At 40.2% G+C, this 21931-nt stretch overlaps 3 pseudogenes; 2 read left to right on the forward strand and 1 right to left on the reverse strand.

Annotated features, from left to right (window-relative positions):
* The first annotated feature begins 1611 nt into the window (after window positions 1–1611).
* LOC101997174 lies at window positions 1612–7839 on the forward strand (annotated as a pseudogene).
* A 5468-nt stretch (window positions 7840–13307) lies between these two features.
* On the reverse strand, window positions 13308–13419 carry LOC113457345 (annotated as a pseudogene).
* A 2742-nt stretch (window positions 13420–16161) lies between these two features.
* LOC101997460 lies at window positions 16162–19002 on the forward strand (annotated as a pseudogene).
* Window positions 19003–21931: the final 2929 nt, after the last annotated feature.

Genomic DNA, 21931 nt, shown 5'->3' on the forward strand with positions numbered 1-21931 from the left:
TCAATTTCTCTACAATTGTATTCTTTTTGCCCTGTTTACTCATTTTCATTGTAGACATAATATCCTTTGCAAACAAAATTAGTCCCAATCTCTTCCATTTACACTCAGGCAGATTCTTAAAACAGGACAAAAAGAGGCAACATTCTTTACAAAATATACCAATAATGTTCTGTAGCATAATTGCTAACATTGTTCCCTACTGAAAACTCTTAGGCTGGGCCTCCATAGTCTACAGTGATCGCCACATAATTGTCATCCAAGTTCCCACTACAATGGCTTGATAAGCCCCACTTACAACTTTCAACTACTTCCCTAATTCAAACTTCCATAATCTGCTGCATTCCTTGGAAAGCAGCATGGTTAGGCAGGTTACAGCAATAGCACACTCTGCAACCAGCTTCTGTCTGAGTTACATTTATGTTCCTGTGATTAGAAACTATGACCAAGGCAACTTACAGAAAGAAGGCATTTAATTTGGGTGATCACAGTTTCAGAGAGTGAACGTGTGTGGCCACCATGATAGGAAGCATGGCAACGTAGGCAGACAGGGCACTGGAGCTGTAGTTGAGAGCTTGCATCTAATCCAAGACATGGGGTGTGGGCACTGAGAATAGTTACAGTGTTTGAAACCCCATTGATGACCCCTAATGCCATTGTTCCTGAAAAAAGATTTCACCTTCTAACCCTGTCCAAACAGTTATGCCAATTCAAACATATAAGCCTATGGCAGCCATTTTCATTCAAACCACAACCATAACAAACAGCATGGGATCTCATTGTAATAACAGTAAATGGCACTTGGGAATTTTTCTAAGTTTGAAGTTTTTGCTCCAAGGTGAAAATCTGAATATTTACATGAGATAATATATCAATCAGTTAGTTTGTTCAACTCTAACAACCCTTTAACCACATGTGTATCAAGCATTATGCTACACAATTTCAATTTGCACGCTAAAGTTTAGTTTAGAACAGAAATATGCACAGTGAAGCAAAAAGTTGTGCCTGGAAGGGAGATGCATATTTAAAGAGGTAAGAGAATGATTTGTGTCTTGACTGGGTTCTGAGTCCTATAGACACATGAACTTAAGAAAATCTGTGGATTTCTTTCCCTTGATAAGCTCACAATGTGCTGTCCTATTTCTGCTTCAGTTGAGATTATCACATACTGAAGCTTTAGAATTGAAATTTCACAGTGAGCCAAGAGGTGAATGATCGGCCAGCCGGCTGGGCACCCTATTCTCTAGAGCCTTAATACCAGGGCAAAACCCCAGGCCCCTCCCCCACCTGCCTCAGCTTCACTAACCAGCCAGCAGGCAAGCTTCCTACAGGTAGGCTGCTCCAACACCCCCCATGGATCAGATCCTGTAAGCTACAAGGTCCACTCTGTCCCTAAACCCACCTATCACCTGCGACCTCAGAACTCTGAAGCACAGGGTGCAACTGCACAGAGCAAAACAAGAGAGTGAGCCAAGAGAGACATCAGCAGCTCCCTAAGACACAAACAGCAACTGCAAGGATTGGATGAAGAAGCAAAGACAATGCCAGCATCAATTTGAGGAAGACATGGGTAGGCGCCAATGCAAAAATTCATTCAACAGTCTAAAAAGAAACATGGTCATACAACAGGAAGAACTGATCACCATCACCGAGAAGAAGCAGAAGAAAATTATCTTAAATATATTAGAACTTTTGGTTGGGAACTCTGATGAATTTTCAGAGCTTAATAAGAAGTTATTGTAGGAGCTTAGATGATGAACTTTGGAGGTTTCAGAAAGAGCAAGGACTTAATTAAGAATCGGGCCAGAGGTCATTTGTGTGAAATTTTGTATTAAGAGTCTGTGACTGGATGCAGAGATCCACAGCCAAACACTGGGCTGAGCTCTGGGTAATCCTTCTGAAGAAAGACAGAGGACTGTATAAGACAGGGGAGTCAAGGTCATTATTTGGGAACCCACAGAGACAGCTGACCTGAGCTTGTGGAGGACCACGGACTCTGGGCCCGTGGGAACCTTCATGGTACTGACTCAGGCCCTCCTGCATGTTGTGTAGCTTGGTGTGGTTGTAAGGCTCCTAGCAGTGAGATCAGGACCTGTCTCAGGCACATAGCTGGCTTTTTGGGATCTATTCCCCATCCTGGATTACCTTTGCCAACCTTGATGCAGAAGGAGTAGCTCAGTCCTACCTAACTTGATGTGCCATGCTTTGTCCAAGCACATACTTGGAGGCCTGCCCCATTTTAAATAGAGACAGAGGAGGAGAAAATGGGGTGGGGAGCAGATGGGAGTGTGAGGAGAAGAAGAAGAAGAGGGAAGCAAAACTGTGGTTGGTATGTACAATAACTGAAAAAAACTTAATTAAATAAAATAAAATTTTTCTCTTTTTTTTCCATTGCACATAATAATTTTTAAAAAAGAGTCTGTGGCTGGTTGTCAGCTGGGCCTTCAGAATCAGCTGTGATTAAAACTAGGTCTGAATCACTGAGGATAAACCTGTGTTTCTCTTGAACAAAAGGAGTGTTGGTCATCAGGTACTGAAGAATCAGCTGTGAATAATAAGAGCTCAGAACTACTGGGGCATTAGGAATGCATTTTCCTTAGGGTCAGCTGACAGAAGTTATAGTCCAAGAGAACCAAGGCTGAATCTTCATCTGGCAGCCAATCTTGGTGATGTGTAAGAGTCACTTAAGTGATACCAGTTTTGAATGTGTAAAAAAACACATGATTGAATAGATTCATGGATAGGAGCCGAGTCTTGGTACTACATGGCAGTCGGACATATCTTTGGTGAGATCAGATGTGGCATTAGGAAAGTTACAACCTTAATTTTAATGAAGATCCCAGCAAAATGGAGATGTCAGGCCCATGGGATTTCTGAAAAGGGCAGTGGCAAATGTGGAGTGGAGGTAGCATGAGCCTAGGAGCCAAGTCATGTGTTCTCTGTATGGAAGAACTAGAGAAAGGACACTGCTTAAACCTTTTGGAGATAAATTACCCACTAAGAAGCCCCAAATGATGAATATTGAGCAGCAGAAATTGGATTTACACAGTGGGATTTGGGGTTGCTTTTCTACAAACTTTATCTTCTTTCATTTTGCAATAAGAAACATGTAATTTGTTTTTAGCTTTAGAGGAACCCACAATTAAAATACTTTGTAGTTTTGAAGAGCCTTGGACTTTTAATATGTTTAAATTTTTAGATGTTGTGGAACTCTTAAATCCAGCTAAGTTTCATTTAATCATGTTAACATGAGATCTCAGGGACAAGGAATTGAAAGAGGATAGCTTAAGGGAAGGTGATTGTGTTTCAAGTTGACAAGTGGTGCAATGTTCTAGAGATCAAACTGTCATATTGGCATAGTGTTGGCTCTCTTGAGAAAAGAAGTCTCAGTTAAATAAGAATGTCCAATGTGAGTGATCAGCTTTCTCTTCCTACTTCCATGGCTGCTGCTTGCTGCCTTGCCTCCCCATACTGGTGAACTGGATGTCTCTGGAAGCACAAACCCAATTAAATCCTTTCATCAACAAGTTGCCTTTCATCACAACAGAAAAGTAAAAAATATAATTCTCATTAAGGATTTTCATGTGTTTTTTGTTACATAATTTCTAATTGGTCTAAATTATAAAAACCTGGATTCAGATACTGGGATAAATATTGGAAGATAAGAGAAATAAAGGAGCAGCCATTTGAGAGATCTTTTACCTCAGACCAAAGTGGGAAAGATCCTGTCTCCACTAATCCTCAGACTGAATGCCATGGGCTCCTTTCTCCTCCCAACTTATATTCCTCTCTCTGCCCAGCCATATCCTTTCCTGTCTCCACTTCCCTAGTGCTGGGATTAAAAGAATGTGGCCCCAAGTACTGGGATTAAAGTATGAGCCACTACCACCTGGCTCTGTTTGTCTTTTAGACTGGATCAATCTAGTGTAGCCCAGGGTGGCCTTGAACTCATAGAAATCTGCCTCTGCCTCTGCCTCCTGAGTCCTGGGATTGAAGGTGTACACCACCAGTGCCTGGCCTCTACAGCTAACTAGTGGCTTAGCTGCACACTCTGATCTTCAGGTAAGCCTTGTTTGTCAGATCACACACAAAATATTAGCATTGATTTTCCCACTTGATATCTATCACAGTGACTCAGGACAGCCATTGGTCATGCTGGGAATTCCATACACCTGTACCTGGGAAGAAACCTGAGTTCAATGAGAAAAGGAAAGTTGGATTCAGAGTCCTGTTTCCTTCTCATTCATTCACAGCTGTTGAGTGGCTACACTGGAGTCTTTACTACAGTAGAGGACATGGTTTGCATAAAGTCCAAGTCCAATATAAACTGAATTTGAAAGAAATTTGAAGTAATTTCAGGGTTTTATAAATTTCTTAATTTCTGCATTCCTGGTTTCCTTGTTTATGAATTAAGGACAATCATCTCCACCAGTCAGTGTGGTTCTACAAGTCAGAATATACAGAAAATGTGTTCTTGTGTTGATATTCTTTTGGGAAACACTGCTGGAAAGTTCTTTTTTAATCTCTCATATATTAAATCCCCATTGCACCTTCCCCTTGTTCCACCCCTCCTATTTTCTCCTGCCCTTCATCTCTCTTCTCCTCCAGATCCACTCTTCATCTTTTTCACTTCAGAAAATGGCAGGCTTCTTAGGGATATCAACCAAGCACAGCATAACAAGCTATAATAAAACTAGGCTCAGAAACCCTGTCATGAAACCATTCCCCAAAACTAGGCTCATATCCTCATATCAAGGCTGACTGAGGCAACCAACTAGGAGAAAAGGATACCGAAATCAAACAAAAGATTCCGAGCTCCTGGTCCCACTTTTGGGAGTCCCATAAGAACACCAAGATACACAATCATAACATATATGCAGAGGACATAGCTTATGTTCGTCCTAATTGTCGCTTCAGTCTCTGTGAACCCTTATGAGCCATGCTTAATTGATTCTGTGCAGAGTGTTCTTGGGATAGCTTCAAACCCTCTGTCTTCTACACTCCTTCCTCCCCATTTACCAAATAGGGTTCTTTGAGCTCTGCCTAATGTTTGACTGTGGGTCTCTGCATCTGTTCCCATCAGTTGCTGAGTGAAATCTTCCTGATGAATATTATGCTAGGCTCAGGTCTCTGAGTATAGTAGAATGTCACTAGGAAATGTTTCATTGGCTTTTTTTCTACTTTGTCTTTGGTTCTATCCTAAGTCTCTAGGGTATGCAACCTCTGCTTTCTGGTCATCTGGACAATGTCAAGAATGGCTCCCTCTCATGGTGTGAGTCTCAAGTTGGACAAGTTATTGATTGGCCACAAACACAAGTTCTGTACCACCTTTACTCCCAGAATATTGCACAGGCACGACAAATTGTAGGTAGAAGGGTTTGTGACTGGATTCATGCCCCAGTACCACCACTGGAAGCCTTGCCTGGTTACAGAAGCGGAGCAGTTCAGGCTCCATATTCGCCATTACTAGGAGGTTTTACTAGGGTCCTTATCATAGATTCCAAAGAGGTTACATTGCACTAGGTTTAATTGAGAGCTTTTAAGCATGGGCCCCACTAGCCTAACCTGCAGGACTGATATTACCACAGTAAACAGAAGTTACTACATTCTAACCACATCTTCAGGAACTTACCAAAATTCAGGAACTTACCCTGAATTTTTTCGTCATCATCATTTCCCTGGTTGGGGGTGGCAGGAAATGTCAATGTTGTGGTTTCTGGGCTTCGACATGCACAGGAATGCCTTATCTGTGTACATCTTCGACCGGTCAGGGCCAACTTCTCCTTTCTCTGTTTTAAGACTTTGTATTCACTGCAGAATATATATTATCACTGAATATATACTATTCAGTTGTTCTAATGCAATGACACAGGTGTTAATACAGGATAGAAAAGGTTTCATTTCACAAATGTTGAAAGAAAATTCTAATTCACACCATCATCCCCAATTATTTGAAAGTTTTGTTCACTTTTTCTTACCTTGCAGGTCTGAACCTGCTTGACATTATTAGTGCTAAGTGCTGCTTGTCTGTTATGTGGCCCATCTGGTATCTCTGAGGATGTTGGAGACACATACCAGCTGCCATATGAATCCCTCAATGGGCATCCAAGAATGGAAGTCTTATGGTTTCTTCTCTAATGGTTTTGGTCTGGGAGGCAAAAGAGCCTAGATTTCATCATTTTGCTTGTTTAATTGCATTTGTGCTTTTTTCAGGGTCCAGCCTGACCCCGCCCGCTTTCCAGGGTCCTCTGTGATTCACAAAGGTGCCCAGGTTGTATGTGATCACTGCTGATGTGGGAGTGATTTCTTATTAATAAAGAAACTGCCTAGGCCCATTTCATAGGCCAACCCTTAGGTAGGCGGAGAAAACAGAACAGGACGCTGGGAGAAAGAAGCTGAGTCAGGGAGTCGCCATGGTTCTCCCACGCCAGACTGACGCAGGTTAAGATCATTCCTGGTAAGCCAGCTTGTGGACTACATAGAATAATAGAAATGGGTAAGATCAATATGTAAGAACTAGCCAATAAGAGGCTGGAACTAATGGGTCAGGCAGTGATTAAAAGAATACAGTTTCCGTGTAATTATTTCCGGGCATAAGCTAAGCTAGCCATGTGGGCGGCCGGGTGCGGGGGACGCAGCCTCACCGCTCTTATTTCAACACACTGCACTAACTGTGCTGGCCTTCCTACTCCTTTGCTTGTTGTATGGGATCAACTGGTGAGACTTACATGAGATTTTTAATGTTTATGGCATTTTCTTTCAATGTTTATGAAATGAAACTTTTTCTATCCCATGTTAACACCTGTGTCATTGCATTAGAACAGCTGAATCGTATATCCCATGTCCTTGATCTTTTTACATTTTAATTTACATTTCGAGTGCTTCTGCAAATTAATGAATGTTTCCTAAATAAGTCATTTGGATAATGTTCTGGTTTCTTTTACTGAGGCTTGGTAAGTTACTCTGATAAAAAAGCAGCTGGTGAGAAGAAAGGATTTATCTGTCTTCCACTTCCATGTCACTGCCCATCACTGAGGCAGTCATGACAGAAACTCAAGCAGGACCTGGGGCAGCAACCACAGAGAAGACTGCTTACAGCTCATTCCTTCATGCTTAGCTAGCATTCTCATACAGTTCAGGGCTCTAGCTTAAGAATCATGCCTGTCACAGCGGATCGGGCCACCCACCCAAAGACAAGTCCATAACCCAATCTGATTTAAGTAATTTGCTAATTGACATGCATCCTCTTAGTTGAATCTAGGTCGTATCAATCTGACAATTGAAGTTCACTAGGAAAATTAATCCCTTGCAATTTGACATACAAGCATCTCACTGGGAAAGGCGAAGAGGCACCGCGAAGGGGAGGCCAGCATCGCCTCGCAATCGAGGACGTCGAAGAACACGGTGTGGTCTGCCCACTTCCGGGAGGTGGACGTGGACGAATATGATGAGAACAAGTTCGTGGACGAGGAGGAAGGCGGCAATGGCCAAGCCGGGCCCAACGAGGGTGAGATGAACTCATGAGGCTGTTACAAGGAAACATGACGGCCGCGCTGCAGGCAGCTCTGAAAAAACCCCCTATCAACACAGAGTCAGGCCGTGAAGGACCGGGCAGGCAGCATTGTCTTGAAAGTGCTCATCTCTTTTAAAGCTAATGATATTGAAAAGGCCGTTCAGTCTCTGGACAAAAATGGTGTGGACCTGCTAATGAAGTATATTTATAAAGGCTTTGAGAGCCCATCCGACAACAGCAGTGCTATGTTGCTACAGTGGCACGAAAAGGCACTTGCTGCTGGAGGAGTAGGCATCGTTCGTGCTTTGACTGCAAGAAAAACTGTGTAATCCTCCAGCTGGAACTGGACAGCGTTCACAGCAGTGGGAGTTGCTGGTACAAAGACCAAAACAACCAAAAGGGTAGCATCTGTTTCTCTCAGCTTTGCCTTCTTGCTTCCTTTTTCATATCTATAAAGAAGAAAATTACATATCAGTTTCCTTAATGAAAATTGAAATAATGTGGAGAAAATTTTGTTTTAATGGGGGTGTTTGATCCTTTCATAATCATGTTGATAATATGTAATTTATATTCAAGTTTGTGCAATTTTTAACTCTTTTAGCTAGTTTAAGGGTTTTACTTTGTTTTTAACCAATACTGAGAGATATGATCAAATTTGAGGCCAGTTTCCTAACTCATGCTAGTCAGAAAGTGATCTTTATTTTTAAAAATGAGAGACTGGCAGCTATTAACATTGCAAAACTGGACCACACTTCCCTTATTTAAGCAAAATGTGTTTCCAGAGCAAGTTGTGGGTGAGCCCCACTACCAGTTTCCAGCTTTATTTCTGCTTGCCTCCAGATGATGCTACTTCCTGTTAGCCTCCGATTATCATGGCCTCTCAATCTCTTTGTGGTGACCCAGGGTCCAGAGCAAGCAGTCTTGCTCTACATAAATGTATTTGCAAAATATAAGCGCCTCTTTGACACAAGCATCACATTTTCCTTCTGATAATAAGGCTGTCTGGGGAAACAACCCCAAGTCAGAGAAAGGACATCGAAACTGATGTAATTTAAACTCTATCAGCCTCTGGATGAAACCCTACTTTCTTCAAAAACAAGGTAGCTGCCTTAGACATTTCCACAGGTATTCACTGTCATTTCATATGCCCAGTGATGTCTTCAGTGTTCTTCAGGTAATGGGGAGCTCAGAAAATTTGGTCCTGATCCAAACAAATACATACTCTGTGTTTCAGTTCAGTGTTTTTTAAGAAAGAAAAATGCCACACAGAAAAAAAAATTGGACAAACCAAATTGGTTCTCAAAAATGACCGGTGCTTGTAAAAAGTTACTATTATGAAGCAGTTCCAAGAGCAATCACGTGAACACACATGTTGGAGAGGGAATCAGCCTGGCTAGTCTTTACACAAGACACCAGTTCCAGAGTCACTGACTGAGGTGAGAACCAATGCAGAAATTTTGTAAACTGCTGTTTTTGATACCTGCTTTTTTTTTGTTTTGTTCTGTTTTGTAAAATTATGATAAACTTCAGAAAATAAAATGTCAGTGTTGAATTAAAAAAATCTCACTGTTACTCACTGTTAAATCATTCCCTGTCCATTCTTGTCCTTAAAATATCTTAATAACATTATACGATAAAAAATCCAGCCTTAAAAGTCCAAAACTCCTGAAAAATGTCAATACTTTAAATGTTCAGTTTCTACTTTAAAGTCCAACATCTGAGCACAGTTAAAGTGTGAGTAGGTTGTCTTCCCATGGCTCCATTTCCAAGCATTGATTATAATCCCATAACATGTCTTTCCTCTTCATTCCCCTTCCTTTATCTCTGGGGAATCTGGTACCTCAGGTCAAATTTGTTCTTGTTGTAACAAAACTTTTGTCACATTTACATAGTTTTTAGGGACTCAAAATTTTAATTCGTGGCTTACCTATATTTAAATTATATTTTCTATAGAATTCTATGTTAATTTTAAATGTTGGAATATTTGAGAATATCAATTGAAGTACAAACAAGAGAGACTCCAAACAAACCGAGATATAAAGTTCTTCTTTTAAGGTTCTGTGAGTTCCCATTGCCCTTTTTAGTCATTTTCCTTGCATTATAGATTTGCACTTTCCCCTTTTATTTTTTAAACATAAACAGTATACGGGGCTGCAGAGAGTGCTCAGGTGTTAGAAACACTTACTGCTCTTTTGCAATCTCTTGAAATTTGGTTTCCAGACCTAATGTGAGACTCCTTTCAAACACGTGCTACTCTAGATACTGGAAATCTGCTAATCTTCTGGTCTCTACAGGCAGCCACATGTACGGGTGAATAGAGACACATACACATGACTAAAAATAAAATCTTAAAAACCACAGGACATAAATTGAAGCAGTATATCAAGATGTTATAGGTTATATGTGTGTGAAAATTGTGATGAGCCTCGGACTTCCAGACACATTATGACTAGACAGTCACTTGTGGGGAACAGGCTGAGATATGATTCTCACAGGGAGGGAGAGGGCCAGGGAGAAGGCAACAGTACCTGACAAGACACCACAGGGCTTGGGTGACCCAAATCCAGGTCAATAGATTTGACAAAAGCAAATGCATGCATTTGTTCTCAGGCTCATATGGATATTTGCACTGATGATACTCTATCCATCCTCTGTCCTCTCGTTTCCTGCCAGCACTCCCAGAAAAGACCAATCATTTTGCTGTCACTATAGGGCAGTGCTTCTGAATATCCCTATTGTTTTCACACTTTAATACAGTTCCCCATGTTGTGGTGACCCTCAAACCATAAAATTATTTTGTTGCTACTTTATAACTGTGATGCTGCTACTATTATGATTTGTAATGTAAATATCTGATGTGGAGTAGATCTGATATACATCATCCCAAGGGGTTTCAGCTAACAGGTTGCCAACCTATCCAGAACTTGGTGTCGTTGATACTTTTACAATTCAGTGGACATATTCTGGTATCTCACTGTGTTTCTCTTTAATTTTCAGTCCTTTGTAGCATATCAGAAAATTCTTTTCTATGCACACTTGAGCCAAATACATCTTCTTTATAAAAGACATGTTTCATTTCAAATTATTTATATGTGTGGGGGTATGTGCAAATGCCCAGTGAGGTAAGAAGTTATCATCAGATCCTCTCCAGTTGGATTACAGGTTGTTGTGAGCTGCTGTACATGCATGCTTGGAAATGAACCAAGGCCTCATTTTCAAGGACAATCTGCATTTAAATCAGTGAGCCATCTCTCCAAACTGACACCAGAGACTATGGCCCCAATATTCTCAGAGGCATCCCCTAAGCTTTGGCTATTAAAATTCACACAAGAGCACAGCCTTCCCACCCCCACCAGCTCCTGCTGCAGAGTCTTCTGTGTTCCACTCGACCCTGCCCTGCCCCCACCTTCAACCCTTTTGTTTGTGGTGTCCTTGGACTACCAGGTATCCCTGTTTCAGTGCTGAGGAGTTCCATCCAGAAGTAACCTTCATCTGGCGATGGATGGAGATAGAGATAGAGACCCACGTTGGAGCACGGGACTGAGCAGAAGGAAGGAGAACATGAGCAAGGAAGTCAGGACTGCGAGAAGTGTGTCCACCCACTGAGACGGTGGGACTGATCTAATGGGAACTCACCAAGGCTAGTTGGACTGGAACTGATGGAGCATGAGATGAAACCGGACTCTCTGAATGTGGCTGACGGTGGAGGCTGACGGAGAATCCAAGGACAATGGAGCTGGGTTTTGATCCTACTGCACGGATGGGTTTTGTGAGAGCCTAGTCTGTTTGGATGTTCACCTTCCTGGACCTGGGGGGGGGGGAGCAGGGAGGACCTTGGACTTCCCATAGGGTTGGGAGCCCTGACTGCTCCTTGGACTGGAGAGGGAGGAGGAGGGGGAGGAGGAGACGGAGTGGGGGGAGGGGAGGGAAGTAGGAAGAGGGGATAAGGTGGAAATTTTCAATAAAAAATAAAATAAAATAAAAATATTTTAATAAGTTAGGACTATGAGACACATCTGCTCCTGGCAGCACCAATTACTTCAAGAGGAATATGGGCATCAAAGAGGCTCCTTGTGGAGTTTGCTAGCAATTTTGGCAAAAAAAATGCTCTTGCCTGGACTACTAAACTGGACATACAGGACCCACAGATACACTTTGGGCCTGTAGGACAAAGATGGATGCCCCAACTGTGTGGAAGAACTTTGGGTGACTGTCTGGACAGTGAGATGTCTCTGACAATTCTAGAGTTTTGGAAGTTGCTTACAATGTACTTCCTGTTTGATTAGGTAATATTATATCCTTCTTGAGTCTTTGATGGAGTTGACGAATAAATGGTTATAGTTATAGCTTTCCTTAATTATAGTAAAAAATAAAATAAATGTAAATATTGTAACTGTAAAAAAATAAAAAATACTATACTCTAGCATATAGGAAAATCTAAAATAAATTGATAAATTTATTGATATAAAAGACCTTCCAAACTCAAATCAAGATCAGGTAAGCTATGTAAATAGACTTATAACCCCTAAGAAGTAACTAATACTCCTAACACAGAACCAAACCAAACCAAAAACAAACAAACAAAAAATAAGTTCAGAAGAATTCAATGAATAATTCTGTCAAATTTTCAAATAAGAATTAATACCAATACTCTGCAACATAGAAAAAGAATGAACAGGGCTAAGCCTTTCTATAAGACAATTACCCTGATAATAAACTACCTAAAAAACCCAGTGAAGGAGAGCTTGTAGACAATATCTATTAAGAACATAGGTGCAAAAATTTTTGATAGAATGTTTCCAAACCAAATCCAAGAAAGATTAGAAAGAAACATTAGAAAGATCATTCACCATGATCAAGAAAACTTCATCTGAGCTGGACAGAGATGATTCAGCATATGAAAACCAGCCAATGAAAACTACCACATAAACAAACTGAAAGAGAAAAATATACACAATCATCTCATTTGATACATAAATGGCCTTTGATAAAATCTAATATCACTTTATGATGAAAGTCCTGAAGAGACTAGAAATACAATGTACATATGTCAATGCCAAAAGGTGATTTGTAGCATGGCCACAACCTACATCAACCTAAACAAAAAGAAAGTAAAAGTCTTCCCACTAAAATGAGTAACCAGAAAATGTTCTCCACTCCTCTCATGCATATTAAAATGTACTAGAAGTCTTAGCTAGAGCAATAAGACAGGTAAATGCAAATCAAACTGCTGTAGGAAGTCCTATCACCAGTAGCCTTTAAGTTACCCGCCCACCTGGGCGTGGCCTCTTATACTATATATGTTGACTTAAAGCGTGCATCTGGCCTCTTTCCAGGCTTTGGGATTTTGCTTGCTTTTCCCCTTTCCAGCAGAGCATTGTGATCTGTGAGTCTACCCCCAAATAAATAACCCTCTATTATACTCAAAAGAATAAATAAATAAAAATAATAAAACTCACACAAAATTTCCATATTTATACCTTGAGAAACAAGCACCAATAACTTGAAGCATAGGGGAGGAAACAAATTCAAATCAGGTTACTGTCACCACACCCACCAAATTTATGCCCTTGAACATTTCCTATGAGATTAAGTTTCATTTTAACAATAAATACCTAAAGTGTTTGTAGCATTAAGAACAAAAGTAGAAATCATAGAAAATGATCTGTGAGCATGTATATTATAAGAACATAAGTAAAGAACAAATTTCCTGAATGAGAGAGAAGAAGAATGAGTTCCATGTGTGAGATTCTTCATTTTTTAGACAGTCTGTAGATCCATTTCATATGGACATATCAACAAGTAAAATAAGTTTGTATTCAGAGATACTACTAATAAAAGTAATTAGACGATTAAACTGATAAGAACAGATACTACACTTGATCTTAGCCAAAAGGCCGAGAACTCAAGAACAATGGCAATGGGTTTTTGATCCTACTGCACATACTGGCTTTGGGGGAGCCTAGGCAGTTTGGATGCTCAACTTACTAAACCTGGATGGAGGCGGGCGGTCCTTGGACTTCCCACAGGTCAGGGAACCCTGATTGCTCTTCAAGTTGATGAGGGAGAGGGACTTGATGGGGGGAGGGGGAGGGAAATGGGAGGCGGTGACGGGGAGGAGGCAGAAATCCTTAATAAATAAATAAATTTTAAAAAAATAAAAATAAAAGTAATTGATCATGGGATTAGGATGTGGTAAATCAGGACAATTGAATTCAGACTCTGTTCAATTGTGTATGTTTTATTATAATTTGAAGGAAACCTATACAGATGGATACACTGTATATGTAACTTCATTGTGGCCACAAGGTATTGAGTGTCATAATAATACACTTATTCTTTAATCACAAAATTTCAGAAGACAACTAAAAATGCTTGATATTGCTTCTTATCATGGGAGTTCACCACCAAAGAAAATCAGTACTTAGAGATATGTAACAAATATTAATGGAAGAGGTTAATGTGTGAGGGGAACGGGGAGAATATTTTAATGAGGACCAGGATTTAAAGCTTTCTGATCTGTCATTTACTCCAGCACTTGTATAGGAACTCACGTGTCATATCAGAGTTTTTACAAGCCTCAATTGGAAAGTTTCTATGGTTACAGTTGATCACAAACACTTCTTAAAAGTCCCCCCAAATTCCCTCCAAGCTGTCATAATGAGTGAACAATTGCCCACCACTGGCTGGGCAGGGCACAGTTAAGCTACGTCCCAAGCACAGCGTTCTTCCCATGGCCTCCAAAGGACACGCCCCTTGTGTATTCTAAGTGAAATGGCATTTTAAAAAATCTGAATGGGAACCTATGGTGCCTGTGATTTGAAGAATATAAAGGTGAATCATTGAAGAAAGGGCGTAGACTCGGAGCATTTACAAAGTAGAGGTTAATGAATTTTATGTAGTGGTATAAAAATGTACAAATGCTAAACTCTGCAAATTATGAGATGGATGGGCCAACACACTTCATCACACTGACAATGTAAAACAAAAATAACATTTCTATTTGGAGATGTTAATAATGAAAGTGTGAAGATGGGTGTGAGTTGGAACTTAGACACCTATAGAGCATTCAAGGGAACTGTCAGCTTGACTGTCATTTGAAAGAAAAAACACACTTAGTACAGCACTGCTGGGGAAGAGACAGTATGAATAATGGCACCACCTTCATCATGCAGAGCCCTTCAGACTGCATGGTGTGTTTGTCCTTCAGTAACAGAGTAGCATACCCTATGCTGACACTGCTCAATGATTGTATGATGGGGATTGTCCATTAGTGGAGAGAAGAATGTTTACTTACACGAAGATGGATCATTTAGTAAGGAATGGTGGGGGCTGATATGTGAGGCACAATATGCTTATGCTTCAGTTATACAGTAACACACCTCAAGCTTATACTGTTCATTGGTGCTATGATGGGGATTAGTCCTTAATGGAGAGAACAACAATCACTTATAGGGAGCTGGACCTGTTAGGATGCAATGGGAGAGGCTGATATGTGCGACATGATCTGCTTATACTTCAGTTACACAGTCACACACTGTAAGCTGACACTGCTCAATGTTGCTACCTGTGATGGAAGTTGGTCCTTGAAGGAGGAAGGAGCAATTATTTGGAGAGTGGTAGACCTAAGAGGATGTGATGGGAGAGGCTGATATATGAGTGTAATTGGGGCAGATGCCAAAAAACATCTTAGTGGACATCTGCACTTGAAAGTGCCTGGTACGCAATTTGCTACCAGTGTCCATACTGGAAGTCATAAGGTCTGCTCAATGTTTTATGAGCCTCCTCTGCATCAGAAGCATCTACTCAATTCCTGAAGACAAATTCCAACTCCAGAATGTTGTTCCTAACGAGCATAGGCTAGAGTGTGAGAGTGACTTCTCAAATAGAGAAAGGTAGAAGAATATCTTCCCTAGAAAGTTGTTGTCTGCGGATTGGCAGCTTTACCATGTCACACCCACGAGCTTCATCATTGTTGGTCCCCAGAGCTACAGGAGCAGAAGCAGATTGCAGTGAAGGACTCTCAGTCACATCTTATTAACATTTGCCTATATAAGTCAGTGTCTTTTCATACTGGTCTTAGCAAGATTTGCTGTTTCCTTCATTACTCTCTTTCATGATTTCCATATTTTCCCATTTGACTGCCTCTCCTTACCGGGAATGAGAGCAACTGATGGTCATGCTTCTGGCTTCCAAGTTACTGTACTCAGAAGGACCAGTTTTAGGACAGAAAGATATTTGGGCTCACAGTTGTGTTTTTTTCTCACATAGTCTGAGACACTGAGTGTATTTATGGTACCACTGACTACTCGTATATCAGTACAGGGAACGGGATATAGATAGCCCCAAAAATGAAAACCAGATTTAAATTAAGGCTTTAAAAATATTGGATTTGATAAATTACTTAATCTCTACAATCCTATTTCTACTCCTCATGAATCAATTCATTCATTACCACAGAGTAATATAGTCCTGAGGTATCAGAGAGTACAGCATGTGCTCATGTTTTTTTAAATTTTTGTTCCAGGAGCATTACTCGGGATTTCCTAAGCAAGGATTCCAAAATCTCAACCAGGGAGACTACCATCACAGCACCAAATGGAAGCATCTATACTGATTCTTCACATTGTGAAATCATGCTCCAAGCCACAATGTATCTTTCCCTCTTTGTCTTGGTTGAAATTGCAGGATATGCCATAGTGTTGTGGCTTCTGGGCTTGCACATGCACAGGAATGCCTTCTCTGTCTACATCCTCAACTTGTCTGTGTCTGGCTTTCTCTTGCTGAGCTTTCAGCTTGTATATTTCCTTCATCTTTTCCTTTACATGTTCTACTCCATTTTCATCTATATCCCTTATTTTTTTTTACTGCTGTGACAATATTTGCTTACCTTTTTGGCCTGAGCATTCTCACTGCCATTAGTGTTGAATGCTGCCTGTCTGTTTTGTGCCCCATCTGTTATCAATGCCAGTGCCTCAAGGCACACATCAGCTGTCACATGTACCTTGCTTTGGGCTATGTCCCTGCTCTTGAGTCTCCTGCATGAGGAGGCATATGATTTTCTGTTTAATAATTTTGGCTCTTTTCAGTGTCAGACATTAAATTACATCACGGCTTTCTGGTAAATTGTTTTATTTGTTGTTCTCTGTGCATTGAGCCTCACCCTGCTGGTGCAGATCTTTTTGACTCACAGTGGATCCCTGTGACCAGGCTGTGTGTGATCATTGTACTCATAGTGCTGCTTTTTCTGATCTTTGGTCTCCGATTTGGGATCATATTTTTCCTCTACCAATGGTTTGGGTGAATCTGCAAAAAACAACTTCGCACCAGTTAAGAATTGTGAATAATAAAAGGGGTTATTTATTTAAGGGAAAAAAACCAACAAGGTTAAATTTTGCCTTTTTACCTTTTGTTCCTGGTCATCAAATTCAATAATTTCCTCAATCTTTTCAAATCTATTTACCACTGTCTTTTGTAATGTCTGGATCTCCTGTTCTAATGCCCTCATTGAGGATTCCAAGGTATAAAGTCTGTCCAGTATAGATAATGCCTCATCCTTGGACATAATTTTTATAGCATGCATATTACCTTCCTGGAGAGACATTCTATCAATCAATCTGACATACCCCTTTGACAGAGTCTGATTAAGACATTCAACAGTGTTGTAATATGAGCGGTGGGGCTGCGTCCCCAGCACCCCGGCCGCCTGCTAGCTTATGCCCTGAAATAATTACACGGACACTGTATTCTTTTAAACACTGCCTGGCCTCTTACTGGCTAACTCTTACATATCGATCTAACCCATTTCTAATATCTCTGTAACACCAAGAGGTGTCTTACCAGGGAAGATCTTAACCTGTGTCTGTGACTGGTAGGAGAATCATGGCCTCTCCTTGACTCAGCTTCTTTCTCCCAGCATTCTGTTCTGTTTACTCCTCCCACCTATGTTTTAACCTATGAGGCCAAGCAGTTTATTTCTTAACCAATGACCTTCCTCCATCAAAACAGTGCAAATTCTCTCAAATAACATTTCAGCACCTACTGTCATTGACTGCGTTTTATGTGCCAAATCGGCTGTTTTCTTCTCTAGAGTGCTGAATCTTTCTTTAAATTAATTTCTATCAGTTTGTACAATTTCCAAAAGTATCTCACTTGACTGAGTTTTGTTAGTTAAATTGGCTTTATCCTTCTTCAGATTTCCAATCTTTTGGAATTCTAATGCCTAATACAAATGCCTAATTTGTAGCTCTATTCTCAAACCATCTTTTAAAGAAAAAAATATTGAGAAGACTAATCCCCAGAAACAAAAATAGTAATGTAAACAAGACATCATATAAGTCTTGAAAAAATCTCACACATGGTGTAATTAAGGAGGCTATTGATAGCTTGGATGGTTAGATTGTCTGACATATTGTCCTTTTAAATTAGTAACTTACACTCTCTAGTTAGGCTATTAAATCTTGGTTGAATTAAAAATTGAATCTGTGGTTCAATTTGCTGGATTAGATGCAATAACCATAACCTATCAAACAGTAGGCATTGTGGGCCACCTACAAAACTAATCCAGGGGGCATATTGGTGCACGTGAATTCACTTGTGGCTGGTCTGAAATCTGATTTTAGAGCAGAATGCTAAAAGATAAATCACAGACTGTGTGCTCTCTGGATGTCTAGAGCAATGGAATAGCCAAATGTAAAGAAATCGTTAGAATGTAGCAGAACATCTGACTCAGATGGGGGAAGCCTGCATCTCACCAAAATGTCTGCAGTGCACCCTGGTGGGAGGCAGATGGTAGGATGTGTGGGTACTTGAAGCCAATCCGAGGTGTGTAAAGAGAAAAGAACTGCAGTTGATTCATCTGTGGAAAAGCTGCTGTGCGAGATTCTATATTAAACTGCTGGCTCCACACACAGGCTGAGGCCTGCTGAGGGAAGGCTCGTGCTGAGCCAGGCTGACAACTGGCAGTAGAGCAGGGGGTTCTAAACCCAAACATTGGGCTCCAGATGAAGCCACGAAAACAATTCCACACCAGTTAAGAATTATGGATAATAAAAGGTGTTATTTATTAAAGGGGAAAAACTTGCAGATTACCATCCCAAACAACAGTCCTCTCATTGCAAACAGGAAACAGGAGCCTAGCCACCAGAATGGGAGCCATAAGCAAGAAAGAGAATGCCCTGTTCCTGCTGCTTTTTAAAAGTATAAGAGACCGTGCCCCAGTGAGCTGGTATCTTAAAGGCTACTGGCTGAAGGAGCAGAAGGAGTTCCTGCAGCAGTTTGGGTATTTGCTTTTTTGTTAAAGTTTGTAATATTTATTCCTATCCTGTGTGAACAGCTGTACAAACTGCATCATTTACTTTGTTGTTGGCTCCATCAGGCACTCCAGGTATCAGCAGAAGACTCTGAGGCTATTTCTACAGAGAGACCTGCAGGACACTCTTGAGGAGGAAGGTGGAGACAGGGGCTCTTCAGGAGAGCCGGAAGAACTGTGAACACTCTAGTGTAGCAACTCAGAGATGCTCTGATTAGAGAGAAGAGGTTTTGAGAGAGAACACTTTTCTTTATGTGGGAGCTATTTTCATAACCTGGATAATTTGTCACCTGACTTCAATTAGCTTTTAAAAAGAACAATCATTTCTGTGGAAGTTGAGTGGCACAAAACTTTTTATACAAACACTGACTGTAGCATTTCTGGAGATGTCTTACACAGGGTCTCTTCATATCCATTTGATGGACACTCCTTGCCTGTTCTCTGGGGGGCAAGAACTGTACCTACTGTTGAGAAATCTAATAAATTAGAAAAAACTCTCCGTATATAACAGTTGTCTCGGAATCTGCCCTCAGAGAAAAGTGCCAGAAAATTACACTCAGATGACTATCTTGTGAAAACGTTATCAGAAAAAACAAGGGGTAAGTTCCATCTTTATAGATCCTATGTGAAACCAGTCTTCATCTGATCCCTGATGTCATAGTTCTATGGGAAATTCTGTAGAGATGTCCAGATTGCCAAGACTAAAAGTCTCTTCTTCTACTGCTTTCTTAAACATCGCATGAGAAATGTACTGTTTGTAAATACTCTCTGTTCCTGTTTCTCCCATGTCATATTTTCGAAGCCTAAGAAATCCCTGGGACAAGCCAGGAACATTTACTTACGACACTGGACTCATCACTCTCAAAAACAAGAATCAGAGAAGCTAGCATGCTTGCCTCTTTGTCTAATTAGACTTGTGGTCTAATCACTTTGCTCAGATCTGTATCCATCAAGAGGCAGGGGTTTTATTATGCCATCTATAAAAAGCAATTAGCCAGTGAAGGTGACTATTATTCTTACCAGGAGAACAGAGAAAAACTGTGACACAGTATATAGCAAGCCAATCCGTCCTGCCTTCTTCCAAGAAAGGAAGCCTTCTAGATCTCCCTGTAATTGAAACGTAGCATGTGTGCTTATTGAGTACATTCCTGCAGCCAATGCACATGTCCATCAGGTATGGGGTCCCGGAGTAAGAAGGTGCCCTATCTTTTCAGCTGTTCTGGATTTTATGTGTTGGAAATTCTGGATGCTTCTACTCATCTTTAAATGGATCACAGATTATTTGCAATAGTGGTTGTCCTTTGGTGGGTTAGAAAACTGGAACTTACTCTTCCTATTTTTGCTTTTATGTTTCTTATCTAGCCACTGCTAGTCTCCTTTCCCTGGAACCTTCACTGTCTCTCCTGACCATTGCTCAACGGCATTCTTCTGTGACACTAATGTTTACATTCAGATTCTGTCTCTTAAGACCACTTTATATCACACCCTACAGTCCCATTCTTATGTTTTGCTAATGAAAGAATTTATTATTTTTCCCCAAATGTGAATGTGACTTAAATTACATACTCAGTGATGAAATTCAAGATTAATTTCTGGTCTTAGCTAATGTGACCAATGGAGAAATAGCTGTTGCAAGGAACCGCTTGTTTGTCCCAGACACCCAGAACCACACAGAAACTATATTAATTAAACCACTGCTTGGCTTATTAGCTCTAACTTCTTATTGACTAACTCTTACATCTTAATTTAACCCATTTCTATTAATCTGTGTATCACCATGTGGCTGTGTCTTACCGGCAAGATTCTTACCAGCATCCATCTCAGGCAGAGGATCCATGGCTTCTCCTTGACTCCACCCTTCTTCCTCCCAACATTCAGTTCTGTCTTCCCTGCCTACCTAAATTCTGCCCTATCAGTAGGCCAAGGTAGTTTCTTTGTTCATTAATGCTAATCACAGTACACAGAGGGACTCCCACATCAAACAACCTCAGGGGTACATTATCTCTCTGGCTTAATGGCCTACTCTTATATGTCAATGCATTTAGCATAATGAAAAATATATTTTTGGTTTAGGAAAATATCCATACTTATTTCCATAATAGATGGATTTGTTTATATTTCTGTCTAAAATTCAGAAGAGTTCATCATTTCTTCTTCTTTCCTGATATTTGTTATCTCTGTAATTGAGATGAGAGTGATATGACCTCGGAATGATGTTATCTTATTTGGGTGGAATTTGTTTCCCTGATTATTAGAGTTAATTTCCAGGATTATTGATTGACTCTTTGAATATCATCTTTTGGAAGTTTATTCAGATCTTTAGTCCATTTTTTTCTGTGCACTTGTGGTTTTGCTCTTATTTTCTTGAGTTCTTTGTGTATTCTTTCTTGAGTGTATCACTTTCATGAGTGAGGAGTGTAGGTTTAAAGCTTTATTGATTATTTCTTTTGCATGGCATACGCTCTGAGCTTGAGATAGGATTACACTTGTTCATTTGTACCTTTGTTGCTTCTGCTTTGGGAAACCTACACAAACATTGTGCCTATGTCAAAATTTTAGAGTGTCTTCCATGAATTATCTATAGTAATTTTATAGTTTCAGATTTTACAAATGGAGTTTCCATCAATTTTTATTGAGTTTTTATGTACTATGATAAGGAAAAATTCATTCTCCTGGTAATTTATATCCAATTTGTCTTCCACTGCTTGTTGAAAAGTCTGTCTGTCCTGTGTATGTTCTTGGTAGTATTTTCAAATATCAGGTGTTTATACTGTGTAAATTCTGGTTCTGTATTCTGTTACAGTGTCTATGTCTCTGTTCTTATGGCAGTACTGTGTTGTTGCATTTACTATAGCTTTTTGCTATGCATACATTTGTACAAAATTACATACATACACACACACACACACACACACACACACATATATATATATATATACACAAATATATGTATGTGTCTGAAACTTTTATTTTCACAAATTTTAAAAAATTATGTGAGTTCTAGGGAGCGAAATTGAAGGATTCATCGTAAACATGTCAGATAAACCCATCTCTTCATTCCCTGGTACTGACACCCTCAACCTTAATTACCAGGTCCTAAAGAATTTTTT

The sequence above is a fragment of the Microtus ochrogaster genome, chromosome 22 (genome assembly GCF_000317375.1).
Source record: "Microtus ochrogaster isolate Prairie Vole_2 chromosome 22, MicOch1.0, whole genome shotgun sequence".
Taxonomy (NCBI): domain Eukaryota; kingdom Metazoa; phylum Chordata; class Mammalia; order Rodentia; family Cricetidae; genus Microtus; species Microtus ochrogaster.